At 37.2% G+C, this 12,425-nt stretch overlaps 1 pseudogene; it reads left to right on the top strand.

Annotated features, from left to right (window-relative positions):
- Positions 1-10,410: 10,410 nt before the first annotated feature.
- Positions 10,411-12,049, top strand: LOC113308729 (annotated as a pseudogene).
- Positions 12,050-12,425: the final 376 nt, after the last annotated feature.

Raw genomic sequence — 12,425 nt, 5'->3', positions numbered from 1 at the left:
AAAACAAAATAAAATAAAAATAGAAGTGAAAAGGACTCAACGAGATATGGTGAAACTATCATGTTATTTCTAACACCTGAGCTCTGTGCTTTTATGAATAGACTCTTTAGATGTTTCCATCTAATCAGATTGGTTCCTCAAACTCCTACAATCAAAATGCTTCCATCCACTTAGATTAGTTAGTGCAATCCTCAATAGGCATAAATTTCTAAGCTCTGGAGTTTATTTATTCATACTAAAAAGTTTCTCCCATACCCCCAAACTTAAACCTAACATTGTCCTCAATGTTCTAAAGATGAAATTAAAAGCATGAACAAGGAGAAACTGTTACCATTTGAAATGAAAGAGTTACGGAAGGATATTACCTGGTTGCATGAGATTGGGTTACCTCCCAAGAAGTGCTAAGTTTAAAGTCTTCAGCCAGACTAAGAAAAGTATTAGTCAACTCGAACCGTATAACAGTAGCCGGAATAACTGTGGGTCTTTAACACCAAAAAGAGCTGACAAAAGGAAACTGCAGTGAACCAAGAAAATGTACAAGACTAGCATGCCCTTACTTAGTTTCCTGATTAAGATATCTATATCTAATTGTGGTTCAGGTTCAGGTTCTATAAAAGGGTCTAAATATATTTCTTTAGGCTGCAACTCCTCAAAATTGAGATCCGAATTATTAGGTCCTAGAGTCTGTAAGTACTTAAATAAGAACTTAGAAGCACAAAATAATAACCTAAATAATTGAGGATCCTCTAAGTCAATCAGGTTTGACTTACATAATTGACCACAGTGAGAGTAGTGGTCATTCTTAAGAAAATGTGTCGATTCTAATATCCTAAAGTAATTAGGTTTAGTCTCAGAACTTAATAATTGACACATTTGAAATTTATACGTTCCCACAATTGTTTGAAAAATATTTGGTGGGAAAACAAAGTCGATCATAGTATCATAGCCTGGTCTAACCTCATCAACCAGAGGATGGGTTTCTAACAACTGAACTTCCTTATGGACATCACTAGGTTCAGGAAAACGAGTATGAAAGTAATCTTGTAAAATGGTTGAGGCATTGATGTCAAGTCCTAAGTGTGGGGACTTTCTGAGAGTTAAAGGTAAGGCACTAGGGAAGTGATAATCACCCCCAAACTTAGAGTTTTCAGTTTCTCTAGATAGACCTCTAATTTTTTCTTGAATTTCCGTATCTTCAGAGTCCTTAAAATATTCAAGAGATTCTTCTAAGTTATTATCAGGTAGTGCATCTTTACTCATCTCTACGGGTCTATCTTCTTCTTCCAAGACTATTATTTCTAAGTCGCTAGACTCTAAAACAGTATTTTCGAAATGAAGCCGTTCCTCTAAACCACTATCGGCTTCGTAATCAAAAGGAAAAACTACATCGTCTAAAACGGTGGTATCCCTAATCAAATCCTCGTCCTTTTGAATAGGTGAATAATCATAAAAATTATTTGGATTTGAAGTAGAAATAATATAATCACTATAAAGCTCAATTGGATTACTAGATTCCTGATTACTATGCCTACATGTTTCAGATTCTTCATCACTACTATCCTCATCATCATAATAGTACGAAGATGATTGAACCTTATCTAAATAAGTAGTGTTACCAATTATAACCTCGTTATCTTGATTATGTGAAAAAGTATCTTCATTCTCAAGGGTATTATTGGATACACTATATTGGCAATTCAAGTTATTTCGAGCAATACTTTCATTCGTCTCTAACTCAAGTCTATGTGTCGACTCAGCTATCCTCTCAAGGGTCTCTTCCAAAGAAAGTTCCCTTAGTGTAGGATCTAAGTTTTGAGTTAATCTATTGAGGATATCTTCTACAGATTCAGTTGTTGTTGCAGTTCTTTCGTCCATAACTACATTATTCACCTCATATAATTTATACGCCGATTCAGCTAACTGACGTGATGACTTAGCTAAATTCCTGAGAGTCTCTTCTAGAGAAGGAATAGGAACTGAAGGATCATAATAAGGACTACTTTTCAAAAGTTTGATTGTATCCTCTAAAGACGAAGAACTAGTATTATAATCTTCTTGCTCGTATGACTGATGCGCGTGCGGATAGTAATTGGGCTCACCATGGTATGAACCATAACCTTGAAAAGGTTGACGTCCCCAGTCACTATTCTCACTATGGTCATAATACTGATGATGTCCATATTCAAATTCAGGTCGATATTCATTGTATTGGCTTCTATCATACCAGTTCGACATTCTTAATTGCAGGGGAATTCTACGCAATCACAAACAAGTCCGACTCGACCAAATCAAACCTATAGAATCTAGCAAACAAAAAGCATGATGGCTCCACTTAGATTGTTTTCTAGACCAGCTTCTATTCCTTCGAAAAGGAATTCGTTACAATTTGAGCACACCCCTCTGGAATCAATCCGAGCTAATGTAAGTTGAATCGAGGCGAGGGAAGCTCAGTGGAGCTTTGATACCCAAGGCCTCACCGCTATCACAAGGCGGCGCAGTCACGCATTCAACTCACAGAAACCATCATGAAATTTGAAATGTGCTTAAAGAGCAACCAATATTTTTCGAACGAGTTTCCTATTAAGCTCGTTACCCTATTGGTCTCGTTCTATTCAAAATTTTAGGCTTAGGTTCGCGTTTGGTTTCGTTTTCCTAAGGCGGGCAAGAAGGAAACGGTGATGAAATCCGAGTCCTTATCTTGTTTAGGCCAGGCCTTGCCCTTTACTAGGAAAATAAAGACAGTCCGGTTCGTCCTCAAACAATTATCACCTTAAGGCAGACAGTAACCCGCTTGCAGGAGATTCGCGGGTGTTTCGATTGGACTTACCTCCCGTACCAGACGGGCGATGAACCGTTGTCGTCGACTCAGGCCACGACTCCTATGACGTGTGCGAACCCGAGGGGCCGAGACGATATAGTAATCGTCGTCCTTCCCTGCAAACAGTTTGTATTTAATTTTTTTTTCTTAATTTATAACCCTTCCGTAGGGTTTTAAAAATAATGTCCAAAGTCCAGAATAAAGTCCAAATAAAAAGTCCAAAATTACAAAAATTATGAAAAATAAAGCCTATTTACAAATTCTAAAAATAAATAAATAAAAGCTATATACAAAAAAAATAATAATAATAAAAATTAAATCCTAAAAAAAAATTATGTCTTTTTCTTCTTCTCTTTTAGCTTTAAGCTTTTTGTTCCCAAGTCCTTAGTATTCCACTTCGAACCTGTAAATCAAAGACACAAAAAGAAACGTAAAAAGGAACAAATAATAGTAAAAAAATAAAATAAAATAATAAACCTAAAAACAAATCTATATACAAGTCCCCGGCAGCGGCGCCATTTTGTTGTAGTAATTCGATTTGCGGTAAATACGGATTCGATGCTCGGTCTTGAATAAATTTATAAACAAAAATATATACAAAATTGTCACAGGATCAAGAGATACCGGGACTCAGGATTTCACCAATTCTTATACTCATGCGATTCAATTATTAATTCTAGACAATTAAAGCTTATATTGATAACAAATATCGACTCTTACTTTGCCAAAAATAGATTTTGTAAGTATTATATGTAAATCATAAGCATGATGCATCAAGAATATCATGGATTAAGCATACATCATCAGACAAAATCACAAATAATCAATAAAATTCATAATTCCATTCATAATAGTGCAAATAGTCATAAAAGAATTAAATAAAATTACTCATGCATAAAGAATGGTTTCCTCCATCATCCCAGTATTGGGGTTTAGCTACTCATAATAATCATGTTCTCAAAATACATACTTGATGCTCAAAATATGATTAAAAGAGTGAAAAATATAAAACAGTGGTTCTGTGACCCACAAACTTCGTCCAGAAAGAAACGATACCAGTGAGCTGCAGTAAAACAACGACACCCATCTGCTGCTGTTGACGCTGCAGAAAATAAGACTGCTCTGAGCAGTCCGTTCTTCGTGTTCTTCAAGGTTTGTTAATGGCAGCAGCAGCAGCAGGTACAATTCCTGCAACTCCTCCTGCGCCTCTCTGCTGGCCTCCCAATCGACCCCTAACTCTTCATCCCCCTTCTCTGACATAAAACCAACTATTTATAGGCTTTAAATCCCCTTGAAACTCGATCAAACCCCTTGGAAATCTCCATTATTCTTTACGGGTTGTTTGAAGAATAATCTTCTTCTTGTTGCGTCACAGGCTGTTTCTAGCTTCTCTCGTCTCAAATATCTTCTAGGACTTTTACCCAACTGTTTTGATGTATATCCCACGCAAGATATCCCATAAATCTCTCAAACTAATCTCAAACCCTAAACAGAAACCGTGTGCACTGTCTTGACTTTGTGTGGATTTTCTGACTTATCCAGCCCAATTAGATGGGTCTAATCGCTTCTAACAGGTCCCTTATGTCTTGTAGAGTCCGTGGGTACCAAATTTGCCCATTTAATCGCCTCCTAGGTCGCTCAAATCATTGATCCAAAACTGTTGACGCTGCTGCCTTTTTTCCCGCCAAAATCCAGTTTTGAAACTTTGAAGATGACCTCCCCCTATCCAGTTCCGGTGTCCCTTTAGTACATGCCCTGAAATGGGGTGCCCCTTAGTAATTAGGTTACCCCTTATCCAAAGTGAGAGTCCGTATAGTAATTTTCTCCCACGAGCGCAAAAACCACTTTTTAGCCAATTTCGCCGCAAAAGCTTATTTCTCCAAAAACACCTACAAAGACATAAAATAACCAAATAAGTACAATATCGAGTACTAACAATATATACAAATGAGCTATATTAGACACATAAATGCATCTATCAATCTCCGTTTCTCAACGGGCGTTGATATAATCTCCGTTTCTCAACGGGCGCTTGTATAGAGTTCGTCCCACGACTAGGCGGCCATATAAACTACGCCCCAACGAAACGTTGATAAACTGTACGCCCGATGGAGCGTTTGCTGAGTTGTTCGCCTGGAATCAGGCGTTGATATACCAACCGCCCCATTCAAACGGAGGTAAAGTTTACGCTCAACAACATGCGTTGATATAGTATACGCCCCGCAACAGACGGAGATAAAGTGTACGCCTGCCGTCAAGCGGAGATATGTAAACGCCCAAATCAGGCGTTGGTTAAAGCTTCCGCTCGTTAATCTTGTAACAACTGAGGATGGGTTTCTAACAACTGAACTTCCTTATGGACATCACTAGGTTCAGGAAAACGAGTATGAAAGTAATCTTGTAAAATGGTTGAGGCATTGATGTCAAGTCCTAAGTGTGGGGACTTTCTGAGAGTTAAAGGTAAGGCACTAGGGAAGTGATAATCACCCCCAAACTTAGAGTTTTCAGTTTCTCTAGATAGACCTCTAATTTTTTCTTGAATTTCCGTATCTTCAGAGTCCTTAAAATATTCAAGAGATTCTTCTAAGTTATTATCAGGTAGTGCATCTTTACTCATCTCTACGGGTCTATCTTCTTCTTCCAAGACTATTGTTTCTAAGTCGCTAGACTCTAAAACAGTATTTTCGAAATGAACCCGTTCCTCTAAACCACTATCGGCTTCGTAATCAAAAGGAAAAACTACATCGTCTAAAACGGTGGTATCCCTAATCAAATCCTCGTCCTTTTGAATAGGTGAATAATCATAAAAATTATTTGGATTTGAAGTAGAAATAATATAATCACTATAAAGCTCAATTGGATTACTAGATTCCTGATTACTATGCCTACATGTTTCAGATTCTTCATCACTACTATCCTCATCATCATAATAGTACGAAGATGATTGAACCTTATCTAAATAAGTAGTGTTACCAATTATAACCTCGTTATCTTGATTATGTGAAAAAGTATCTTCATTCTCAAGGGTATTATTGGATACATTATATTGGCAATTCAAGTTATTTCGAGCAATACTTTCATTCGTCTCTAACTCAAGTCTACGTGTCGACTCAGCTATCCTCTCAAGGGTCTCTTCCAAAGAAAGTTCCCTTAGTGTAGGATCTAAGTTTTGAGTTAATCTATTGGGGATATCTTCTACAGATTCAGTTGTTGTTGCAGTTCGTTCGTCCATAACTACATTATTCACCTCATCTAATTTATACGTCGATTCAGCTAACTGACGTGATGACTTAGCTAAATTCCTGAGAGTCTCTTCTAGAGAAGGAATAGGAACTGAAGGACCATAATAAGGACTACTTTTCAAAAGTTTGATTGTATCCTCTAAAGACGAAGAACTAGTATTATAATCTTCTTGCTCGTATGACTGATGCGCGTGCGGATAGTAATTGGGCTCACCATGGTATGAACCATAACCTTGAAAAGGTTGGCGTCCCCAGTCACTATTCTCACTATGGTCATAATACTGATGATGTCCATATTCAAATTCAGGTCGATATTCATTGTATTGGCTTTTATCATACCAGTTCGACATTCTTAATTGCAGGGGAATTCTACGCAATCACAAACAAGTCCGACTCGACCAAATCAAACCTATAGAATCTAGCAAACAAAAAGCATGATGGCTCCACTTAGATTGTTTTCTAGACCAGCTTCTATTCCTTCGAAAAGGAATTCGTTACAATTTGAGCACACCCCTCTGGAATCAATCCGAGCTAATGTAAGTTGAATCGAGGCGAGGGAAGCTCAGTGGAGCTTTGATACCCAAGGCCTCACCGCTATCACAAGGCGGCGCAGTCACGCATTCAACTCACAGAAACCATCATGAACTTTGAAATGTGCTTAAAGAGCAACCAATATTTCTCGAACGAGTTTCCTATTAAGCTCGTTACCCTATTGGTCTCGTTCTATTCAAAATTTTAGGCTTAGGTTCGCGTTTGGTTTCGTTTTCCTAAGGCGGGCAAGAAGGAAACGGTGATGAAATCCGAGTCCTTATCTTGTTTAGGCCAGGCCTTGCCCTTTACTAGGAAAATAAAGACAGTCCGGTTCGTCCTCAAACAATTATCACCTTAAGGCAGACAGTAACCCGCTTGCAGGAGATTCGCGGGTGTTTCGATTGGACTTACCTCCCGTACCAGACGGGCGATGAACCGTTGTCGTCGACTCGGGCCACGACTCCTATGACGTGTGCGAACCCGAGGGGCCGAGACGATATAGTAATCGTCGTCCTTCCCTGCAAACAGTTTGTATTTAATTTTTTTTTTTAATTTATAACCCTTCCGTAGGGTTTTAAAAATAATGTCCAAAGTCCAGAATAAAGTCCAAATAAAAAGTCCAAAATTACAAAAATTTTGAAAAATAAAGCCTATTTACAAATTCTAAAAATAAATAAATAAAAGCTATATACAAAAAAATAAAAATAAATAATAATAATAAAAATTAAATCCTAAAAAAAAAAATTATGTCTTTTTCTTCTTCTCTTTTAGCTTTAAGCTTTTTGTTCCCAAGTCCTTAGTATTCCACTTCGAACCTGTAAATCAAAGACACAAAAAGAAACGTAAAAAGGAACAAATAATAGTAAAAAAAAATAAAATAAAATAATAAACCTAAAAACAAATCTATATACAAGTCCGCGTCGGCGGCGCCATTTTGTTAAAAAGATTTTTTGGTGGTTGTAGTAATGATGATAAGGGGTATCGTTCAAACTCGAACTTGTGAAGGTAATGGATTTTTAGATTTAAAAATATATATACAAATATTGACAAATTGGCAGAGAGGTACTGGGACTAATGATTCGGCCAATCTTCATAACATAAGGCTTAATGATTTATTCTCAACAATAATAGCTCAAAACATATATGGACTCTTATTTTGCCAAAGTCGATTCTCAAAACATTGGTTGTAAATGTTAAGCATGGAACATCAAATCACCTAAGCTAAGCATGACCCATCTAATCAAATAACACCCAATTTAATCAAATCATATTTCAATTAATTTTTAATGCAAAAGTCTTAAAAAGAATTAATAAAATTACCCATTTATGAAGCTCGGCCTCCTCCGTCGCCCCAGTGTTGGGGTTTAACTCATCATAGTAAAAATGCTCTCAAAATAATTCATTGATGCTCAAAAGTGTTTTACAATGAAGAGAAATACAAGAAATTGATGTAAAACAGAACTATGCGACCCACAGAAGACGTCCAGAATCAACGACAGAGCTGAGTTGCTGTTGTCGTTGAAGAACTACGACCCACAGTTGACAGTCGATGTTTCTGTTGATAAACGACTGCTAATGAGAGTCCGTTCTTCGTGTTCTTCAGGCGTGTTAATGGCAGCAGCAGCAGCAGCAGGTAACTTCTCTGCAACTCCTCCTGCGCCTCTCTGATCGCCTCCAAACCTCCCCAAACTCTCGACCAAAATCTTTTCTAACTTCTCTACACCTCTTATATACTTCACAGCTCAAAGAAATCCCGATAGAATCTCTTTTTTTTTTCTTCTCTGCCGTTGAAACAATAATCACCTCTGTCAGTGTTTGTACGCGTCTGTTAGCTATAAAATAGCCACCAAACTCTTCCTATGACTTGAACAGGACCAAATACATGATTATCCAGCGTAAAACTCTCCCAAAATCTCCACAAAATCTTTGAAAGTGCACAACAGGACACGTCTCTCTGTTTTAACTTTGATTGCTTCTCCCGGATATTCTAGCCCAATTAAGCCCATGAAATCATCCATACTAGAATTGTATATCCATATCACGTCCACCCCATGAGAATCAGTGATTGAATCTCATTAAAACTCGTCCGAAAATCCAACCCTAAATCTGTCTGGTGAAAGGAAATTTTCCCGCCAAAATTTGTTTTCAAACGGTGAAGGTGACCTCCCCCTTATCCAGTTCTGGTGTCCCTTTAGCACATGTCCGAATTGGGTTACCCCTTATCCATAGTGAGAGTCCGAATAACACTTTCCCCTTGGGTGCAAATAGTAATTTTTCTGGGATATTTTCAACACTTTTTCAGGGTTCCTCCGGGGTATTTCTGGGGTGCTTCTGGTACGTTATCTACGGAGGTTCAAATGCCACATTTTGAGCCAATTTCGCCGCAAAAGCTTATTTCTCCAAAAACACCTACAAAGACATAAAATAACCAAATAAGTACAAAATCGAGCACTAACAATATAAACAATTGGGACAAATTAGACACATAAATGCGTCTATCACAGAGCCTGGCGCCACAGCTCAAGCTTACCTTTTATCTCTTGCTTGGACTCCCCAATAAGTGCCACATCATCCGCAAAGAGCATACACCAAGGGATCTGCCCCTGTATATCCTTCGTGACTTGGTCCAGTACTAGCGCAAATAGATACAGGCTCGACGCTGACCCTTGGTGTAGTCCGATTTTGATAGGGAAGTCATTTGATACACCGTCACACGTCCTGACCCCTGTGACCGCTCCCTCATACATATCCTTGATAAGGGATATATATTTAGGTGATACCCTCTTTTGTTCGAGTGCCCACCACATTACGTTTCGTGGGACTTTGTCATAGGCCTTCTCAAGGTCTATGAATACAATATGCAGGTTACGCATTTGTCCTCGGTAGCGCTCCATCATCTGTCTAACCAGGAAAATCGCTTCAGTGGTGGATCTCCCTGGCATAAACCCAAATTGATTCTTCGTAACATTCGATTTCCCTCGTAACCGACGGTCGATAACACGAAGTTGGGCATATTTCTTCTCCATCCCTTGATAATTTGATCAATACAGTTGGGCATGACCCATTCTATGTTAATGTACGAGAAGAAGTGGCGCCAAATACCGGAAGAAGTAGGGCAGTGGAAAAGTAGATATGGCAGAACATGAAAGTTTCTCATGGAAAGGGTTGTTGCTCAGTGTTGTTGTTTTAATTTTGGGTTCATGAGCTCAATTTTTGCTTTTTGATATTACCTCCTTTGAGATTTGGTTCTCACACAAATCTGGCATGCCTCATTATAGCCAGTGAATTGAGATTTTTTTTCTTTCGTTTTTTTTCTTGAAGAAAAGAGAATCTCATTCTTTAAACCTAAATCAAATCTTACTTTGTTCCGCCACTCTAGTCAACTTCAATCTTCATCGATCTCATTTTCGCAAGACATTGATAATCCAACTGTTCTACGCGTGATGAAAAGATTGCAGATTTGAAAATATTTTATTCCGTGAGATCATATATGCCTGGACCATAACTGGGACTGCAACAGACCCAGCTAAGTGGTCACCACATCAAACCCGTCCAATCTTTGGATACTCTGAATTAAAAAACATGTGTATCATGAAAAAAACAGCAACACAGCTTCAACACACGTATACGAGACTTATAGGTGCATTTACAGTTTGTTGGTGAGAATTACTCGTCCGGAAGACATTCAAAACAAAAGGACAAAAAAGGAACAAAACCATGAGTTATTGGAAAACCGAATATACTTTTATTTTTCTTTATAAAACCCCTCCTTTTCCGATAAATCAGTACTTCAAATTAATCACAATAACCTTAAAATAGAATCCATCACTTATCTCTCTCTCAAATCTCTATTTTAAAATTCAAAAAGTTCCTGCAAGAACTTCAAATCATATTGAGATCTTAGAAACCCAGGAGAAATAAATACATTCAGCGAGCGAATTGATTGATTATTCAAATCAATTCGCTCGAATTCTGGTTTATTCAGATACTAATCTATTTCTTGTTTGTTCAAATATATCGATCACGCATGCCTGAATTAATCGAGATCTAATCAGAAAATTCATTATTTAGCAAATATGAGCTCGGAAAATTGCTTGGTTGTGGAGCATTCGCTAAAGTTTATCACGCAAGGAATATCAAAACAGGACAAAGCGTAGCAATAAAATGTATAAGCAAACAAAAAATCCTCAAAGGAGGATTAATGGCGCACGTCAAGAGAGAAATCACTATTATGCGTCGCCTCCACCATAAGAATATTGTGAAGCTGTACGAAGTTTTAGCCACAAAAACAAAGATTTATTTCGTTATGGAATTCATTAAAGGTGGTGAATTGTTTGCTAAAGTAGCTAAAGGTAAATTTAGTGAAGATTTGAGTCGTAAATATTTCCATCAATTAATATCAGCTGTTGGATATTGTCATTCTCATGGTATTTTTCATCGAGATTTGAAACCTGAAAATCTATTGTTAGATGACAATGGTGATTTGAAAGTTTCTGATTTCGGTTTAAGTGCTATTAAAGATGATCAGGTCTGGACTGATGGATTGTTACATACTCTTTGTGGTACTCCTGCTTATGTTGCTCCTGAGATTCTTGCGAAACGAGGTTACGATGGGTCGAAAATTGATATATGGAGCTGTGGTATTATTCTTTATGTTCTTATTGCTGGTAATCTTCCTTTTAATGATACAAATTTAATGGTTATGTATAAGAAGATTTACAAAGGTGATTTCCGTTGTCCAAAATGGATGTCTCAAGATTTGAAGAAATTTTTATCTTGTTTATTGGATTCAAATCCTGAGACTAGGATCACCATTGATGAAATCATTAATGATCCTTGGTTCAGAAAAGGTTACAAGAAGGAAGAAGAACATCATCAATTCAATGAAACAGAGTTTTTCGGCTTGAATAAAACCGAGAAAGTAGAAGAAGAAGACAAAGATAACGTTTTCTTGAATGCCTTTGATCTCATATCGTTTTCTTCCGGGTGTGATTTCTCAGGCTTGTTCGTTCAGAATAATAAGAATGAATCGGTTGGTGAACGATTTGTATCGTCAGAGTCACCAGAAAACATCGTTATGAAAATTGAAGAAATTGCGAAGAGAGAAAATGTTGAAGTGATTAAGAGAAAAGATAAGAGAAATATGGTTTTATTTGGGCAGAATGGGAATTTAATTGGTTTTGTTGATGTTTACCGGTTAACTGAGTTATTGGCCGTGGTAGAAGTACAATCTTATGAAGGAGGAATTTGGAAACAGAAATTTAGTCAGGAGATAAGTAGCTTCGTTTATCACCCATGAATACCAGTTTTCATTTTATCAATTAAGTTATCATAGTATATAGAGAGCTGATTTTTGACGAAATTTTGTGTAGAGAATCTAAGTGCTCTGGCCGGAAATATGACTTCCGGCATGTATAATATACATATTCATAATTAAGAAAATAAAATTTCCTGATGATTGAAAGTGTGATTGGTAGTAGTTTTCGCTCCATGTTGTTAAAAATAGAAGACATTTTTGCAGGGGTAAAACTCTGTAATTGTACCGGAAACAATATTTTATTTATTTATTATTTATAAATTAATTGATTTTGTTTTTGTGTGGTGGTGAAGAAATATAAGTACATCTTTTTCAAAGGTTTTCTCTAAATACCCCCATAATTTTCCTAAATACCACCCACAATTAAAAATTAAATAATTTCCTACTCAAATTAAAGTGGGTAATAAAACTTCACGTCTTCTCTAACTATGACCTAAGTCTACAGAACTACAACCACCATCAAGCCGAGGCCGCCACCACCGCCACCAATTTACTGTACATATAACATAGCAATATC

The sequence above is a fragment of the Papaver somniferum genome, chromosome 9 (genome assembly GCF_003573695.1).
Source record: "Papaver somniferum cultivar HN1 chromosome 9, ASM357369v1, whole genome shotgun sequence".
NCBI classification, from domain to species: Eukaryota; Viridiplantae; Streptophyta; class Magnoliopsida; order Ranunculales; family Papaveraceae; genus Papaver; species Papaver somniferum.
This window is presented reverse-complemented; position numbering and strand designations above follow the sequence as displayed.